The 20,879-nt window shown below is 46.2% G+C and overlaps 1 non-coding gene across 1 annotated transcript; it reads right to left on the reverse strand.

The window, feature by feature from the left end:
• Positions 1–9,669: 9,669 nt before the first annotated feature.
• LOC128923301 (small subunit ribosomal RNA) lies at positions 9,670–11,659 on the reverse strand. Its single transcript, XR_008472268.1, has one exon. It is a non-coding gene; the product is annotated as a small subunit ribosomal RNA (ribosomal RNA).
• Positions 11,660–20,879: the final 9,220 nt, after the last annotated feature.

Below are 20,879 nucleotides of genomic sequence, written 5' to 3' on the forward strand. Positions count from 1 at the left end.
AAACGGTGCGAAATACAGGCAGACAGGCGCGCATCATGCAACGCTGGACGGAGAGGAGCTTTCGGCGACCGACCGATCCAACTCACGCCTTGAACGACCTTCAATAAGGAGAAGAAGGTCGTCCGCATACGCACAACACTTACAGAGTGGTTCGAGCTGCCCAAGCAGAGAGTCCATCATGAGGTTCCATATATATGGACCACAGATGGATCCCTGCGGGCAGCCACGAACCACTCCAATCTCCACACTCCCATTCATACCAACGATAGAGGCTTTCCTGCTCTGCACTGGTAGGCAATTGTGGCTTGAACACAATTGCCCTTTTTGAAAGGAGTGACCAATTCCTTTTTGGAAAAAGCTAAATCAAAAAGATAACATAATTCCGTTCAAGCCATGAAATATATTATCTAGCACGTATAGATAACAGCCTGAGTATCAGCCATTAGCATCAGCCTGTTATCTATTTGTGCATGTTTGGATTTTAGTCGCCTCTTACGACAGGCATGCCTTACCTCGGGCATATTCTTTACCCATACCCGCAGGGTAAATTAGAGGGACAGTAGGAATCTCCTGAATTCCTTTTTGCGCGTCACTAATAAGATGACGATGCATTTGGCTACGTAAATAAAATCATTTTTATGCCCGCCGTTTAACTAAACTTAGTTTTTTTTATATGCAAATATATGTGGTTTCGGCTCTTTATATGTGGTTTCGGTTCTTTAATTAGAGGGACATCTAAAGCCAATATTAACGTGAGTAGCTGCCGACGACGACCTTACCTCACGGTGCTCAAAAGCACAGCGGATCAAATCAATGCGATGATCAGCGCCCCGAAAATGCTACGCATTATTCGGTACCAATTGGCGTGTGGAATGGACACACTAACCACCTTGGTGGGGTTCGAGGCCTATCTAAAACCTCTGCCGTACTTTGCAGGTTGGAGCGAACTCCAAGGGCTCCTGCTCCCCGTGGTACCAGAATTAAGTCTCCGGTCAGACCTCGTAGCCGAAACTACTACCAGTTGAGCTTCCATACAGCTCTGGACTGGTGACCAGGGATTAAATCCCATTCTCTCATCCAATTCATACACCTTTCATACCAGAAGCTAACCACGGTCTTCAACCAATTGTCTTCGCCGCCTGAAGAACACGCGCGCAAATCTTTCAAACGACCCTAACTGTTCGGCATTCCGACTAGTGGAGATCACACCACTAACATCTAACCGTCCATCAGTCCAACTAATCCCCATACCCCCAAGGTCCCTAATGTCTGAGTACATCGGGCATTCCGCTATAACATGCACCCAATCCTCAACACACGCCCCACACATACACTCTGGACTATCTGCAAGGTGCCTCTTATGCAAGAATGCATTAAGGGGCCCATGTCCCGTAAGCAGGAAACCCAGACTTAGACAAAATCTGAAGTCTGGGTTTTCTTCTACATACCTAACGTCCCGGATGTACTCATAAGTCACCCGGCCATTGAGACTACTGTCCCAACGGTCTTGCCACCTACACCTGACCCTATCATCTAGAAGCCTCTTGCTCCCTAGATATCCCTCCCTCTCCACATCATCATCGGAAATCAAATCATTCCGCAGCAATGACATACTCAGACCCCTTCTTAACCTGAATGATACAGCACGCTGTATGACAACCAGGTCAAGAGGGGGCGCACCTAGTAACACCTGCAACGCATCCGTAGAAACGGTGCGACATACAGGCAGACAGGCGAGCATCATGCAACGCTGGACGGAGAGAAGCTTTCGGCGACCGAAGACCGTCGTGGCCGCTCGCCACCATACATCAGCCCCATAAGTGGCACAAGACACAAATAAGCCGCGATATATGGCGCGAACAGCACGACGTCCGAGGCCCCAAACACTCCGTAAAACGCGCATAACCTTACCTACGACCGCCAGCAGTCGGTCCTTCACACTCACCAAGTGTGGAGTAAAACACATTCTTTCACTCATGGTCAACCCCAGGTACTTGACTTGCGTCACATACCTGATGCCGACCCCATTCACTCGGACAACCGGTGGACGCCCCGGTGACAGTCTGCCTTTTAAAAGCATTGTAACCGTTTTGTCCATCGAGATGTCTACACCCACAATTATCCCCCAGTTGTGGACAATTTCTAAAAATTGTCCTCCCACCCGATCCAACTCACGCCTTGAGCGACCTTCAACAAGGAGAAGAAGGTCGTCCGCATACGCACAACACTTACAGAGTGGTTCGAGCTGCCCAAGCAGAGAGTCCATCATGAGGTTCCATATATATGGACCACTGATGGATACCTGCGGACAGCCACGAGCCACTCCAATCTCCACACTCCCATTCATTCCAACGATAGAGGCTTTTCTGTCCGAAAAGTAACTGCGCCAGAGACTAATTTCCGGACAGCCAAGTTCCTCTAACCGTTCTATCACTCGATCCCAGATCAAATAATCGAATGCCCCCTTGAAGTCAACAAATATGCCTAGGACATACTTGTTGACATTCTCCCTAACAACTTTCTGCACATACATCCACGCATCTTCCACACTGCGTCCTTTCCTGAACCCATACTGCCTATCCGACCACATACCCCGCGTTAGCTCCTGAAGTCGTTCCACCATAACCCTCTCCAGTACTTTTCCAAGCATCGGAAGAAGGTTGATGCCCCGATAAGAACGAGGATCACACCTGATCTTATCAGGGGACTTCAGGAGAGGGACGACCCTGGCACTTTTCCACTCTCGTGGAAAATATCCCTCACAAATGCACTTATCATAAATGACCTCCAAGTATTCCGGAATGAACTTCCACAAGCTTTTGCACATCTCTCCGTTCAAACCATCAAAACCTGGGGACCGTTTAGACCTAACCAGGCCAAAGGCGTATCCCAACTCCTCATCTTCTAGTGTAGGAACAGGTACCTCTTGCGCTTGAGGTGCCTGAACCTCAGCCCTGGGAAAGAACGCTCCTAACAGAACCTCCGCACACTCTCTCCACGTTGATAACACAGAGTCACCAACGCGGAGGGAGGTGAAATCCTCCCTCTTACGACCCCTGTAGATCCTGTAGACCTGCCCCCAGGGGTCGTCCCTATTCTCCCCAACAAAGCTCCTCCATTCCTCTTCTTTTATTCTCACAAGCATATCCTTATACTCTCTAACCGCACAACTAAAATCATATCTGATCTGGGATAACCTATCCGAATTGGACCGCCGAGCACGCTGAAACTTTCGTCTCAACCGCCGGTCAGTCCTCCTCTTCAAGGTTAACTCATTCGTCCACCACTTAATTTTCCTAATCCTAAAACTTTCATACTTCCTGAAAACCCTATCATTAACACACCAGACCAACTCATACAGTCGAGCAATTTGCTCGTCCACCCGCAGTTCCTCAAACTCACCAAGCGGTATTTCTAATGCCGCGTCCCTTACATTCTGTCCATATTGGTTCCAGTCAGTACCAGAGGTACGCCATTGCCGCAATGGACCCACGTACGCCGAGGGTGGGGATTGCGGAGAAACCATAATTTGTATCAAATTATGGTCACTCAATCCCCACCTTCCCCTAATCTCCCAACTGACGTCAAACGCTCTCCTTGCTGCCTCATTCATTAACGTTACGTCAATATCACTCATGCCCCTAGGCCCCTCAAACGTAAACCATTCATTCGCATCCAACCCTAGGGTAAATGGGCTACTACTCCCCAGTAGTAGTAGCTTATCCATGTAGCCCAGGTAGGGCTCTAGGGGCTCGCTAAATTTGCAATACAAACTAGCGACAATCATTCTACCGAACTCCCCCTCTACTGAAACACACACCCCCTGTTGCGACGAATCCAACACTACGCAATCGTAGTTTGGATCAGTCACAACAATTGCGGCATTACCCCCAAGGTAAGTAAAGACTCTGAAAACTCCAGGTAGACCCCGAACCACACCATTGGTGGTGTAGGGTTCCTAAAGTAAGGCAATGCCGCACCCATCCTCAAGCATACAATCCCCCAACTCACACATCACGGCATACGATCCCTGAAATTTAGCTGAAAAATACCCCCCATCAGTGTCTGGCGAGGGGGCGTTCAACAACGCCACAGTATATCGGGCAGACAGCGGACATCATAAGATGCCCTGCTGGCCTACCCTTAAATGCACAGTTACGGCAATGGGGTGCATTGACGCAACCGGCAGCTCTGTGGCCTTCCTGACCGCACCTCCTACAGACATCTGATTTGGCCCTACACTCAGCCACTCTATGGTCAAAACGCATACACCGGAAGCAGCCAGCAACAGGGGTATCCGGTCGAACCCTGAAGGAAAACCACTTTATGTAGCACCTTCCCGCTTCCAAGAGGGCGGACATTGATTTGTCCGAACCCTCAAGGACAACGTTGGTGCTATCATCAGCGGCCACCTTCCAGGGCCGACTGACCATCCGCACATCTGACTTTCGTGCCTCAGGGCTGACGTCCTAGAGGTTCAACCGAACCTCTAGGACGTCACTCGCACCCCGAGGGAAGGTCCCACCTCTTTCACCACCTTTTTGATGACTTCCTTAGAGGAAGTCGTCGGGGCCTTGCTGCGCACCACCACCGACCACGTCTCCACGGGCTTCGGCAATGCCGGAGCAATCGCCTCCAACACAGGTGCTGGAGGCGCACGCACCGACTCAGCCGGAGCCAAACCCACAACCGACCTCTTCGGTTGGGGAATATATCCCCCACAACCCCCCCTGAGAGCGTCAACCTGACCGCGAAGATGGGCATTCTCGGTTACTACCGTCATCAGGAGTGCCTCGTACTTCGAGGCAAGCTCCATCAGCCCCTTCGCGGTAGTGACCTCAAAGTCCTTAGCCACAAACACCAAGGCGTTTAACTCGGCCGTCACTGCCTTCATGGCAGCAACATGGCTGATAGCGCCTCCCCCAACCACACCCCCATTAACTCCACCCTCACGTTTCCCTCCCTCCTTCCTCGAGCTGACTTTCGTCGATCCTTCCTTCGCGACGCTCTTTTTTGCGACACCCTTCTTCACGACGCCCTTATCTGCGACGCCCTTATCCGCGACGCCCTTATCCGCGACGCCCTTTCCAGTGCCGCTGTTACCGCCGCTCTCGGCCGGCTTAGCAGCACCCGAAACTGCGGGGTGAGAAACCGCTTTTTCAGCGGTGCCACCTATTCCGCTACCGCTCTCACTCCCACCATCCTCTGATTTCATCAACAGAGGCGACCCCAATCGCGCCCTCCTCCACGGCGGAGACCTCACCGGTGGCCTCACCTCCTCATCACCCGACGACGTTTCCACCATCACTGTTATGGGGCCCGAACCGTCGCTTTCAGCGAGGGACTTAACCTTCCTCCTCCGTGGTGGAGCCATTCCCACCATCGGCCTACACCCTGGCAGGCTGTTACGCCGGCGAACACTGGCGCAGAAGCTACCTGCTCAGGTAAAACCCGAAACAGCTGCTCTCCAGGCGCGTGTCACCACCCAAGCAGTCGGTTAATGCGCTCTCGCGAGGGCACAGCCCACAACCCAGCCAAAGGTCTGAAAAGGCTACTCAAAAAGACCGCCGGACAGATCAATGTCCCCGTAACGGTCGCGAGTCAACCGCTGTGGCACTGTACCAACCGCACTGTGGGCTTAACATCACTCTGCTACGACCGCAGTCGACGCAACAGTCAGCGACCTCAGCATTGGGACAGCCCCAGGCACCCTTTGGGCAAAACTGTCCGAGCAAACCCGAAACAAGTGCAACTGAACGCCAGGCGCTCAGCACAGCACTCACCGGTAGGCCATCCAGCCAGTGGGTATACCGAAAACACGGTAAACCACTGAAACTGTGCGACAGCCCACCAACAACAAACGTGTGGATACCCACGCTACTTAAGGAAAACAACAAAGTTGTACTTACCAGTACACGCCGTACAGTCAACCGCGACTGTACAAAAACACTCGCCCGTACCGAAACCCGTTACCACGCGCGCACAAAAATGCGAAGAATGCACAAAAGTGTGCAGTCGCACAAAATCACACGCGACCGTATCAACAACAACACTACCTACCCACGCCAGGTAATAACGGTGCCTATCACACACCGCGTAAACAAATGTCCGCACAAAAGGAAATACCGAAAAATTTCCACCAACAAATCGCAAAGAAAAACTCACCAAGAAAAATCACGATGCGCACGCACGTCTATCCGCGTCGAAAGCCAACTAACGAAAATGAGTATATAGGGACATCAAAAGCCAATATTAACGTAAGTACCTGCCGACGACGGCCTTACCTCACGGTGCTCAAAAGCACAGCGGATCAAATCAATGCGATGATCAGCGCCCCGAAAAATGCAATGCATTATTCAGTACCAATTGGCGTGTGGAATGGACACACTAACCACCTTGGTGAGATTAGTAGATAGGGACATCTAAAGCCAATATTAACGTGAGTACCTGCTGACGACGGCCTTACCTCACGGTGCTCAAAAGCACAGCGGATCAAATCAATGCGATAATCAGCGCCCCGAAAAATGCAATGCATTATTCAGTACCAATTGGCGTGTGGAATGGACACACTAACCACCTTGGTGGGGTTCGAGGCCTATCTAAAACCTCTGCCGTACTTTGGGTCCGGCACCCGGTTGCAATGCAACTCCACATTGAGTGACAAATATCACTCTCCCCGCATTCGGCTATTAAACCACAACCACCACGATTCTCCCCTAGGGGCCATTCCGCACGAGTAGGTTGGAGCGAACTCCAAGGGGTCCTACTCCCCGTGGTACCAGAATTAAGTCTCCGGTCAGACCTCGTAGTTGAAACTACTACCAGTTGAGCTTCCATACTGCTCTGGACTGGTGACCAGGGGTTGGACCCAATTCTCTCATCCAATACACACACAATACACACACCATTCACACAAAGAAACTATACTTAGTTTCCAGCTAATTGTCTTCGCCGCTTAAACACCTCACGCGCAAACACACCAAATAATTCTAATCGTTCGGCATCCGAACTAGTGGAGATCACACCACTAACATCTAACCGTCCATCAGTCCAACTAATCCCCATACCCCCAAGGTCCCTAATGTCCGAGTACATCGGGCATTCAGCAATAACATGCACCCAATCCTCAACACGCGCCCCACACATACATTCCATTCCATCAGAGAGGTGCCTCTGATGCAAAAAAGATTTCAAAGGCCCATGCCAAGTAAGTAGGAAACCCAGACTCAGACAGAATCTGAAATCTGGGTTTTCCCCAACAAACCCAACATCCCGAATGTACTCATAAGTCACACGACCGTTAGGACTATTATCCCAACGGTCTTGCCACCTACTCCTAACCCTGTCATCTAGAAGCCTCATGCTTCCTAGATATCCCAACCTCTCCACATCATCGTCAGAAATCCATTCATTCCGCAGCAATAACACACTCAAACCCCTCCTCAACCTGAAAGAAACAGCACGCTGTAAAACAATCAGGTCAAGAGGGGGCACACCCAACAAAACCTGCAACGCATCCGTAGAAACGGTGCGACATACAGGCAAACAGGCAAGCATCATGCAACGCTGTATAGAAAGAAGTTTTCGACGACCCGGAACCATCGTAGCCACCTTCCACCATATAGGAGATCCATAAGTGGCACAGGCCACAAACAAACCTCGATATATGGAGCGAACAGCACGACGCCCGAGACCCCAATCACTCCGTAAAACGCGCCTGCCACTACCAACAATCGCCTGCAGCCGCCGCTTCACATTCACTAAGTGTGGAGTAAAACACATTCTTTCACTCATGGTCAACCCCAGATATTTGACTTGCGTCACATACCTGATACTGACCCCATTCACACGGACAACCGGTGGACGCCCCGGTGACAGTCTACCCTTTAAGAGCATTGTCACCGTTTTATCCATCGATATGTCAACCCCCACACCCACACCCCAATTATGAGCAATCTCCAACAATTGCCCTCCTACCCTTTCAATCTCAGACCTCGAACAGCCTTCGATCAAAAGAAGTAGGTCATCCGCATACGCACAACACCTGCAGAGTGGTTCGAGCTGCCCAAGCAATGAGTCCATCATGAGGTTCCAAATATATGGACCACAGATGGATCCCTGCGGGCAGCCACGAACCACTCCAATCTCCACACTCCCATTCATACCAACGATAGAGGCTTTCCTGTCCGAAAGGAAGCTCCGCCAGAGACTAATTTCCGAACAGTTAAGTTCCTCTAGCCGTTGAATCACTCGATCCCAGATTAGGTAATCAAACGCCCCCTTGAAGTCAACAAATATGCCAAGGACATATTTGTTGGTATTCTCCCTCACAGCATTCTGAACATACATCCAGGCATCTTCTACACTGCGTCCTTTCCTGAACCCATACTGCCTATTCGACCTCAAATCCCGCGTTAGCTCCTGAAGCTGTTCCACCATAACTCTTTCCAGCACTTTTCCAAGCACTGGAAGGAGACTGATGCCCCGATAAGAACGAGGATCACTCCTGATCTTATCAGGAGACTTCAGGAGAGGAACAACCCTGGCACTTTTCCACTCACGTGGAAAATATCCCTCACAAATGCACTTATCATAAATGACCTCCAAGTATTCCGGAATGAACTTCCACAAGCATTTGCACATCTCTCCGTTCAGATCATCAAAACCTGGAGACCGTTTAGATCTGACCAGGCCAAAGGCATATCCCAGCTCCCCATCATCTAATGGAGGAACAGGTACCTCATGTGCATGGGGTGCCTGAACCTCAGCCCTGGGAAAGAACGCTCCTAATAGAACCCCTGCACACTCTCTCCACGTTGATAACACAGTGTCACCAACACGAAGAGGGGTGATATCCTCCCTCTTACGACCCCTGTAGACCCTGTAGTCCTGCCCCCAAGGGTCGTCCCTATTCTCCCCAACAAAGCTCCTCCATTCCTCTTCTTTTATTCTCACAAGCATATCCTTATACTCTCTAACCGCACAACTAAAATCATATCTGATCTGGGATAACCTATCCGAATTGGACCGCCGAGCCCGCTGAAACTTTCGTCTCAACCGCCGGACAGTCCTCCTCTTCAAGGTTAATTCATTCGTCCACCACTTAATTTTCCTAATCCTAGAACTTTCATACCTCCTGAAAACTCTATCATTAACACACCAGACCAACTCATACAGCCGAGCAATTTGCTCGTCCACCCCCAGTACCTCAAACTCACTAAGCGGTATTTCCAATACCGCTTCTCTTACATTCTGTCCATATTGGTTCCAGTCAGTACCAGAGGTACGCCATCGCCAAACCAAACATTTACAAGTTGCGCATGTCTTACTCCAACAAAAACAGTAATTCCTTTTTTATTACATTTTATTTAATTTCTATAAATTTTTAAGGAAGTACACACGTTAATGAGAACAAATTAACTTATCATTTATATTATTTTCATAAATAATAAGTACAACTATATATGTTTAAAGGTTTGTTGCGTTCAAATACAATGTATGCGATATAATTTTCATTATACTACAATACAAGGAGTAAAAAAAAGAAAAAAAGAAAAACATTCAAATAAATGAATGAAAAGAAAAAAAAGAAAATAATTTTTCGTTTTTATTCTTTTTTTGTTTGTTTGTTTGTTTGTTTTTTTATAATATTTACGGATAGGAACACAATAATGATCCTTCCGCAGGTTCACCTACGGAAACCTTGTTACGACTTTTACTTCCTCTAAATAATCAAGTTCGGTCAACTTTTGCGAAACAACCGTGAAACACAAGGCGTCACAGTGATCACGTCCGGAGACCTCACTAAATAATTCAATCGGTAGTAGCGACGGGCGGTGTGTACAAAGGGCAGGGACGTAATCAATGCGAGTTAATGACTCACACTTACTGGGAATTCCAAGTTCATGTGAACAGTTTCAGTTCACAATCCCAAGCATGAAAGTGGTTCAGCGGTTTACCCGGACCTCTCGGTCTAGGAAATACACGTTGATACTTTCATTGTAGCGCGCGTGCAGCCCAGGACATCTAAGGGCATCACAGACCTGTTATTGCTCAATCTCGTTACTGCTAGACGCAATTTGTCCATTTAAAAAGCTAGTGTCCTTATAATGGGACAAACCAACAGGTACGGCTCCACTTATATAAACACATTCAAACACTTGCACATTCAAGATGAACTCATGAATGAAGGCTATATAAGCTTCAACACCATAATCCTGAAAGCATCTATTTAATATATTTGAGTCTCGTTCGTTATCGGAATTAACCAGACAAATCACTCCACGAACTAAGAACGGCCATGCACCACCACCCACAGATTCGAGAAAGAGCTATCAATCTGTCTTACATGCTTATGTTCGGACCTGGTAAGTTTTCCCGTGTTGAGTCAAATTAAGCCGCAGGCTCCACTCCTGGTGGTGCCCTTCCGTCAATTCCTTTAAGTTTCAGCTTTGCAACCATACTTCCCCCGGAGCCCAAAAGCTTTGGTTTCCCGGGAAGCGACTGAGAGAGCCATAGTAGTAGCTACACCCAATTGCTAGCTGGCATCGTTTATGGTTAGAACTAGGGCGGTATCTGATCGCCTTCGAACCTCTAACTTTCGTTCTTGATTAATTAAAACATCTTTGGCAAATGCTTTCGCTTAAGTTAGTCTTACGACGGTCCAAGAATTTCACCTCTCGCGTCGTAATACTAATGCCCCCAAACTGCTTCTATTAATCATTACCTCTTGATCCAAAAACCAATGAAAGTAGAACAGAGGTATTATTTCATTATTCCATGCACAAAATATTCAGGCATTTGGAGCCTGCTTTAAGCACTCTAATTTGTTCAAAGTAATTGTACCGGCCCACAACAACACTCGATGAAGAGCACTGAAGCAGGTTTAAATAGGAGGAATATATAAAAAATACATTGTATTAATTACATATAAGAACTCCACCGGTAATACGCTTGCATACATAAGGTAATGTACATACCACAGTTATAGCTGTACTACCCGTATGAAGCACAAATTCAACTACGAACGTTTTAACCGCAACAACTTTAATATACGCTATTGGAGCTGGAATTACCGCGGCTGCTGGCACCAGACTTGCCCTCCAATAGGTCCTTGTTAAAGGATTTAAAGTGTACTCATTCCAATTACAGGGCCTCGAATATGAGTCCTGTATTGTTATTTTTCGTCACTACCTCCCCGAACTGGGAGTGGGTAATTTACGCGCCTGCTGCCTTCCTTAGATGTGGTAGCCGTTTCTCAGGCTCCCTCTCCGGAATCGAACCCTGATTCCCCGTTACCCATTGCAACCATGGTAGTCCTAGATACTACCATCAAAAGTTGATAGGGCAGACATTTGAAAGATCTGTCGTCGGTACGAGACCATACGATCTGCAAGTTATCTAGAGTTCAACCAATATAACGATCTTACGATCGCTTGGTTTTAGCCTAATAAAAGCACACGTTCCAAAAGTTCCGTGTTTATTTTGCATGTATTAGCTCTAGAATTACCACAGTTATCCAAGTAACTGTTAACGATCTATGGAACCATAACTGATATAATGAGCCTTTTGCAGTTTCACTTTTAATTTTTTTGTACTTAGACATGCATGGCTTAATCTTTGAGACAAGCATATAACTACTGGCAGGATCAACCAGAATAATATTTTTTATTCATTTATATAATATTTTTTATACTATATAATTTTTTATAATGATATTTTCAAAATTAAGTACACGACATATACAAAATGCAAAAAAGAACGAAATCGCGACAATAAATAATTATGAAATTTCTTTTACTACGATTGATTAAAAAATTCACTTCATTTCATTTAATTTCATATTATTGTATTATTTATTGCGGTCTTATTCGGACTTTGAGATTGTATCTTATTGTGAGAAAGAATTTTCGTTCTCTATACATATATAATATAATTATTAATGTAACGACGATGTTTCCTCTTGTATTTGTTAAACTTTCAAATAATATCATTTTTTATACATTTTACTTTATTTCAATGCATATAGTGTATATATCTTTTTTTAAGAGTATGTATATACGTTTTTCTTTTGATTTGAAATTAATAATTTCAAATTCAATTATTTTTCATTTTATTTCATATATGATATGAAAGTATTCGAGCGTAATAATATAAATATTCAGGGAATAACGTCTCTGATCAATTTAAATATTTTTAGCGAAGTTCGTTCTTTGTTTTGTTTTGTAGCGTGTAAACAAATAAAGAAGATGGCTCTCCAACACGCTAACATGACACATCCATACCTATGTATGTACATATGAAACTATAAAATTTTGAACTTAAACGATAAATCGGTTTGAATCATTCGAATTCTCAGAATGAACATTTCCTCACTTTTAGATTTGCTGTGTTGTAGTAAACTATTCACTACAGTGAAATTATTATTTATGAATAAAGACGGAAACCTTAGTATATATCTGGTATAAAAATCCACGGGATTGAGATTTGAACTTGAGGTCAAAGTTTTTAAAATTATTGATGAAAATTTTCGTAGAGTTGATAATACGCACAAATTTTCATAAAATAGTTCATTTTTGATTTTCTATTCAAGTTTTAAACAAATAAGTTAATTACAAAATTGTTAGTTGATAACATGTAACATTTAATTTTATAATCTTAGGATAGATAATTCTTAATTTTTAATAGTAGTATTTATTTTTTTGAATTATAAACATTTTAATTTAACTTAGCACTAATTGGTGCACAATATTTTTGGTTAACCTGTCTCGAGCTAACACAAATAGATTTGATGGTTTTCCCACACTTGAGCATGCAACATATAATTGACCATGGGAAAAACATGGATTGTCCAAATCTAACCCACAAATGGACATTTATTTATAATTTTACTCCATACTTATGTTGTGCTTAAGATAAAACAGGAAAATAGTGTTTTACAGTTCATATTTAGGTTATGCTAAGCACTGAAAATGGGAGGCTTAAGCATTGCTTAAATAACAGCTGATTTTTGTTTTGAATTTGCTTTGAATTTTCAGCGACATCTTTCGTAGCGTAGGGCAAGTGTCCGTTCGTTTGCACTCAATAACAGCTTATACTTTTCCTTCAGTTCCCATAGGTGCTCCCACTCGCTAGTGTTGAATTTTTGGGTTCTTTTGTTGTTTTCATCAATTTTTGATATAATTTTCCTCGCAAATTTATGTATTGTCTGTTATAATTTAAATATTTCAAACATATTTTTATGAATGACATTTGTAAAACATATGTTGCCCAAAACGTTGCCATATATCATAATAAAATTTTATAGAAATTAAGCATTGACTGTGAAACGCAAACGACTACTCAGTTTGTAAAAATACTTAGCTAAGATTTTATTTAGGCACAACTTAAGTATGGACTGTGAAACCGGGCATTAGCCATACAAAATTCTATACCTAAATGCAAATAAATGATTTTTTTTTTGCATTTAGAAAATACATGCAGAAATCAACTCTGCGATTTCCTAAATTCCTCTGAAATCTCCCAAATTCGGGGAAGATTTACTGGAAAAGAGTAGCAGCATTGCTTATTCGTCTGACCATACATATGTACATAACTTTATTTATTTTACGGATTATATGTGATTTTTTCTTAAATTTAGAATATTGGAAGTCATAGATTCGTATAATTTTACCACAAATAATATAAACTTCAAACAACGCATTTTCATTTAATGTTTTTAGCAAGTGGCAGCTTTTGTTATGACAGCCTAAATCCATGGAAATTTAGAAAGAAATGTAGCGCCATCTACTGTAACATAGCGCACTTAGCGCCACCAACTGGTGGATAGCTCTTTGCTAATAATAAACAAATAATTTGCAATAAATAAATAATGCGACTATAAGGAGAGTTATAAACTATCCTATCTTTCAAGTTGGACCAAACTGCACACAGTGATAAAATTTTCATTAAAATCGGTTCAGTAGTTTAGGAGTCCATCGAAAACAAACAATGTGACACGTGATTTTTATATATTAAGATATGAAAATTAATTAGTATTTATAGAAAATTAATTACTTGCATGAATTCATACAATTAGTATTTATATGAAAATTTTTTACTTGTATGAATTCATAAACTTAGTACCTATATGAAAATTATTTAGTATCTATATGAAAATTATTTAGTATTTCTATGAAAATTATTTACTTGTATGAATTCATACAATTAGTATTTATATGAAAATTAATTAGTACTTATATGCAAATATATCACCATGTGGTGTCGGCTCTTTACAGATGGGGACAATTGTGGATTTGTTTTAACGTATGTACCTGCCTGTGAAGGCCTTACCATACGTGTATTCAAAAACACAAATGGATTAATACAATGCGTCAATCAGCGCCCTGTATTGTAGCTATGCACACTTCCAGTACCAATTGGCGTGTGGTATGGACACACTTATGCCACCTTGGTAGGGCCGAGGCCCATCTAAAACCTCTGCCGTACTTTGGGTCCGGCATCCGGTTGGTTGCAACTCCACACCGAGAAAAAACCAAATGCCCTCTGCCTGCATTTACGTTTAGAAACCACAGCCACCACGAAACTCCCCGAAGGGCCGTAACCCAACGAGCAGGCGGAAATCGAAGCCTCCTGGGCTCCTGCTCAACGTGGCACCGAGTTTAAGTCTCTGGTAAGACTTTGTAGCCGAAGCTATTTCCAGTTGAGCCTTTCCATACTGCTCTGCACTGGTAGGCAATTGTGGCTTTTCCTTTTTGGAAAAAGCTAAATCAAAAAGATAACATAATTCCGTTCAAGCCTTGTACTTGACTTGCGTCACATACCTGATGCCGACCCCATTCACTCGGACAACCGGTGGACGCCCCGGTGACAGTCTGCCTTTTAAAAGCATTGTCACCGTTTTGTCCATCGAGATGTCTACACCCACACTTATCCCCCAGTTGTTGACAATTTCTAAAAATTGTCCTCCCACCCGATCCAACTCACGCCTTGAGCGACCTTCAACAAGGAGAAGAAGGTCGTCCGCATTCGCACAACTCTTACGGAGTGGTTCCAGCTGCCCAAGCAGAGAGTCCATCATGAGGTTCCATATATATGGACCACAGATGGATCCCTGCGGACAGCCACGAGCCACTCCAATCTCCACACTCCTATTCATTCCAACGATAGAGGCTTTTCTGTCCGAAAAGTAGCTTCGCCAGAGACTAATTTCCGGACAGCCAAGTTCCTCTAACCGTTCTATCACTCGATCCCAGATCAGATAATCGAATGCCCCCTTGAAGTCAACAAATATGCCGAGGACATACTTGTTGACATTCTCCCTTACAACATTCTGCACATACATCCACGCATCTTCCACACTGCGTCCTTTCCTGAACCCATACTGCCTATTCGACCACATACCCCGCGTTAGCTCCTGAAGTCGTTCCACCATAACCCTCTCCAGTACTTTTCCAAGCACCGGAAGAAGGCTGATGCCCCGATAAGAACGAGGATCACTCCTGATCTTATCAGGGGACTTCAGGAGAGGGACGACCCTGCAACTTTTCCACTCACGTGGAAAATATCCCTCCCACACGCACTTGTTATAAATGGCCTCCAAGTATTCCGGAATGAACTTCCACAAGCTTTTGCACATCTCTCCGTTCAAACCATCAAAACCTGGGGACCGTTTAGACCTAACCAGGCCAAAGGCGTATCCCAACTCCTCATCTTCTAGTGTAGGAACAGGTACCTCTTGCGCTTGAGGTGCCTGAACCTCAGCCCTGGGAAAGAACGCTCCTAACAGAACCTCCGCACACTCTCTCCACGTTGATAACACAGAGTCACCAACGCGGAGAGGTGATATCCTCCCTCTTACGACCCCTGCAGATCCTGTAAACCTGCCCCCAGGGGTCGTCCCTATTCTCCCCAACAAAGCTCCTCCATTCCTCTTCTTTTATTCTCACAGGCATATCCTTATACTCTCTAACCGCACAACTAAAATCATATCTGATCTGGGATAACCTATCCGAATTGGACCGCCGAGCACGCTGAAACTTTCGTCTCAACCGCCGGACAGTCCTCCTCTTCAAGGTTAACTCATTCGTCCACCATTTAATTTTCCTAATCCTAAAACTTTCATACTTCCTGAAAACCCTATCATTAACACACCAGACCAACTCATACAGCCGAGCAATTTGCTCGTCCACCCCCAGTTCCTCAAACTCACTAAGCGGTATTTCCAATACCGCTTCCCTTACATTCTGTCCATATTGGTTCCAGTCAGTAACAGAGGTACGCCATCGCCGCAATGGACCCACGTACGCCGAGGGTGGGGATTGCGGAGAGACCATCATTTGTATCAAATTATGGTCACTCAATCCCCACCCTCCCCTAATCTCCCAACTGACGTCAAACGCTCTCCTTGCTGCCTCATTCATTAACGTTACGTCAATATCACTCATGCCCCTTGGCCCCTCAAACGTAAACCATTCACTCGGCTCATTCAAAATGTGGAGGCTCTTAGCCACCACCCATTCACTCAATACCTCGCCTCGGATGTGGCTTTGATATCCAGACGAATGTCTGGATACCTTACTAAACCACATCGAGGACGAGGCATTCGCATACAACCCTAGGATAAATGGGCTACTACTCCCCAGTAGTAGTAGCTTATCCATGTAGCCCAGGTAGGGCTCTAGGGGCTCGCTAAATCTGCAATACAAACTAGCGACAATTATTCTACCGAACTCCCCCTCTACTGAAACACACACCCCCAACACTACGCAATCGTAGTTTGGATCCGTCACAACAATTGCGGCATTACCCCCAAGGTCCGTAAAGACCCTGAAAACTCCAGGAAGACCCCGAACCACACCATTGGTGGTGTAGGGCTCCTGGAGTAAGGCAATGCAGCACCCACCCTCAAGCATACAACCCCCCAACTCACACATCACGGCATACGATCCCTGACAATTTAGCTGAAAAATACCCCCATCAGTGTCTGGCGAGGGCGCGTTCAACAACGCCACAGTATATCGGGCAGACAGCGGACATCATAAGATGCCCAGCTGGCCTACCCTTAAATGCACAGTTGCGACAATTGGGTGCATTGACGCAACCGGCAGCTCTGTGGCCTTCTTGACCCTACCTCCTGCAGACATCTGATTTGGCCCTACACTCAGCCACTCTATGGTCAAAACCCATACACCGGAAGCAGCCAGCAACAGGGGTATCCGGTCGAACCCTGAAGGAAAACCACTTTATGTAGCACCTTCCCGCTTCCAAGAGGGCGGACATTGATTTGTCCGAACCCTCAAGGACAACGTTGGTGCTACCATCAGCGGCCACCTTCCAGGGCCGACTGACCATCCGCACATCTGACTTTCGTGCCTCAGGGCTGACGTCCTAGAGGTTCAACCGAAAGAGCTCCTCCATGAAGTCATCATGGGAGATTTCGGTGTGGACCCCCTGAACCACAACCCGCGGACCCAACTTCCGGTTCACAGTCACATCCAATCCCACCTCCCCAAATTTGGCATTATTCGCCACCTTTTCCCTCTCTAAAACAGAGGGGGTGCGAATAACCACCCCACCACCCTTAATCGGCTTCACCTCGTGCACTCGCACTCCGAGGGAAGGTCCCACCTCCTTTACAACTTTCTTAATAACCTCCTTAGAGGAGGTGGTCGGGGCTTTGCTTCGCACCACCAGCGACCACGTCTCAACGGGCTTCGGCAATGCCGGAGCAATCGCCTCCAACACAGGTGCCGGAGGCGCACGCACCGACTCTGCCGGAGCCAAACCCACAACCGACCTCTTCGGTTGGGGAAAAGATCCCCCACAACCCCCCCTGAGAGCGTCAACCTGACCGCGAAGATGGACATTTTCGGTTACTACCGTCATCAGGAGCGCCTCGTACTTCGAGGTAAGCACCATCAGCCCCTTCGCGGTAGTGACCTCAAAATCTTTAACCCCAAACACTAGGGCGTTTAATTCAGCCGTAACTGCCTTCATGGCAGCAACATGGCTGATAGCGCCTCCCCCAACCACACCCCCAATAGTTTCACCCCCCTTTTTCTCTCCCTTCTTTTCCAATTCCCTCCCACTCGCGACGGCCTTCTTAGCGGCACCCTTCTTAACGGCGCCCTTACTCGCGACACCATTCTCCGCAACGACCGTACCGCTTTTCGCCTCGCCCGACTTCACCGAACATGCGGGGTGAACAACCGGTTTTTCAGCGGTGCCACCTATTCCGCTACCACTACCGCTTCCGTCCCTCGATTTCGCCAACAGAGGCGACCCCAAACGCGCCCTCCTCCGCGGTGGAGAACTCACCGGTGGCCTCACCTCCTCATCGCACGACGATGTTTCCACCATCACGGTTGTGGGGCCCGACCCTTCGCTTTCAGCGAGGGACTTAACCCTCCTTCTCCGTGTTGGAGGCATTACCACCTCCAGACTACCAGCAGGCAGGCTGATACGCCGGCGAAACACTGGCGCAGAAGCCACCCGTTCAGGCTAAACTCGAGAACAGCTGCTCTCCAAGCACGAGCGTCTGAACGCACTGAAGATGCCGACCTACACACAAACCCGCTCTATAGCAGTGACCACCTAAGCGGTCGATTACTGCGCTCTCGCGAGGGCACAGCCCACAACTCCAGCCAAAGGTCTGGAAAAAGGTTACTCAAAAAGACCGCCGGACAGATCTATGTCCCCGTAACGGTCGCGAGTCAACCGCTGTGGTACTGCACCGAATCGCACCGTAGGCTAACAGTTACTTCTACAACCGTAATCTGCACACCAGTCAGCTACTTCAGCACTGGGACAGTCGCCAGCACCCTTTGGGCAAACCTGTCCGAGCAAGCCCAACACAAGTGTAACTGAACGCCAGACGCTCAGCACAACACTCCCTGGTAGGCAATCCAGGCAGCAGGAATACCAACAACACGGTAAACCACTGAAACTGTGCGACAGCCCACCAACAACAAACGAGTGGAAAACGACAAAGTTGTAATTACCAGTACACGCCGTACAGTCAACCGCGACTGTACAAAAACACTCGCCCGTACCGAAGCCCGTTACCACGCGCGCACAAAAATGCAAAGAATGCACAAAAGTGTGCAGTCACACAAAATCACACGCGACCCTAGCAACAACGACACTAGCTACCCACGCCAGGCAATAACGGTGCCTATCACACACGAAAGCAAATGTCCGCACAAAAGGGAATACCGAAAAATGTCTACCAACAATTCGCAAAGAAAACTCACCAGGAAAAATCACGATGCGCTCGCACGTCTATCCGCGTCGAAAGCCAACTAACGAATGAATTAGATGGACATCTAAAGCCAATATTAACGTGAGTACCTGCCGACGACGGCCTTACCTCACGGTGCTCAAAAGCACAGCGGATCAAATCAATGCGATGATCAGCGCCCCGAAAAATGCAATGCATTATTCAGTACCAGATGGCGTGTGGAATGGACACACTAACCACCTTGGTGGGGTTCGAGGCCTATCTAAAACCTCTGCCGTACTTTGGGTCCGGCACCCGGTTGCAATGCAACTCCACATTGAGTGACAAATATCACTCTCCCCGCATTCGGCTATTAAACCACAACCACCACGATTCTCCCCTAGGGGCCATTCCGCACGAGTAGGTTGGAGCGAACTCCAAGGGGTCCTACTCCCCGTGGTACCAGAATTAAGTCTCCGGTCAGACCTCGTAGTTGAAACTACTACCAGTTGAGCTTCCATACCAGGGGTTGGACCCCATTCCCTCATCCAATACACACACCATTCACACAAAGAAACTATACTTAGTTTCCAGCTAATTGTCTTCGCCGCTTTAACACCTCACGCGTAAACACACCAAATAATTCTAATCGTTCGGCATCCCAACTAGTGGAGATCACACCACTAACATCTAACCGTCCATCAGTCCAACTAATCCCCATACCCCAAGGTCCCTAATGTCCGAGTACATCGGGCATTCAGCAATAACATGCACCCAATCCTCAACACGCGCCCCACACATACATTCCATTCCATCAGAGAGGTGCCTCTGATGCAAAAAAGCATTCAAAGGCCCATGCCCCGTAAGTAGGAAACCCAGACTCAGACAGAATCTGAAATCTGGGTTTTCCATAACAAACCCAACATCCCGAATGTACTCATAAGTCACACGACCGTTAGGACTATTATCCCAACGGTCTTGCCACCTACTCCTAACCCTGTCATCTAGAAGCCTCTTGCTTCCTAGATATCCCAACCTCTCCATATCATCGTCAGAAATCCATTCATTCCGCAGCAATAACACACTCAAACCCCTCCTCAACCTGAAAGAAACAGCACGCTGTAAAACAATCAGGTCAAGAGGGGGCACACCCAATAAAACCTGCAACGCATCCGTAGAAACAGTGCGACATAAATGGACACAAAATCTATACAAATAGATAAGTACACATAAAAAATATACTAATTTCTTGCACTAACCTGCACATATTTACCGCGGCAAATTCGCAAATTTTCTATTTTTCCCCTATAACAGCCAATAAAATAACGCGTGCACTCAATTTGATCTGCCGTTTGTTTTTTATTGACCAGCTGTTCCCCTATTTTCTTTTCCCTTTTTGTTTCTTTCTTTTTTCTATTCCCTTTTGGTTTTGGCGTTGCCAACCATTTAAAACGTAGGTGAACATACCCACTGACAGGTGTTCCCAACGATTTTCGTGCCAAAGTATGGTCACTGAAAATAGTTGTGGGCGTACACCAGAGAATCCTTTCCGGAGGAATTCTAAAATTATGAGAACGCCACCTATTGGCGAAATTGAATCAACTAAAATTAGTGAAACGATCGATCAAGCAAATAAAATTGCAAATGCGGTTGCAACAGT

The sequence above is a fragment of the Zeugodacus cucurbitae genome, chromosome X (assembly GCF_028554725.1).
Source record: "Zeugodacus cucurbitae isolate PBARC_wt_2022May chromosome X, idZeuCucr1.2, whole genome shotgun sequence".
Lineage (NCBI taxonomy): Eukaryota > Metazoa > Arthropoda > Insecta > Diptera > Tephritidae > Zeugodacus > Zeugodacus cucurbitae.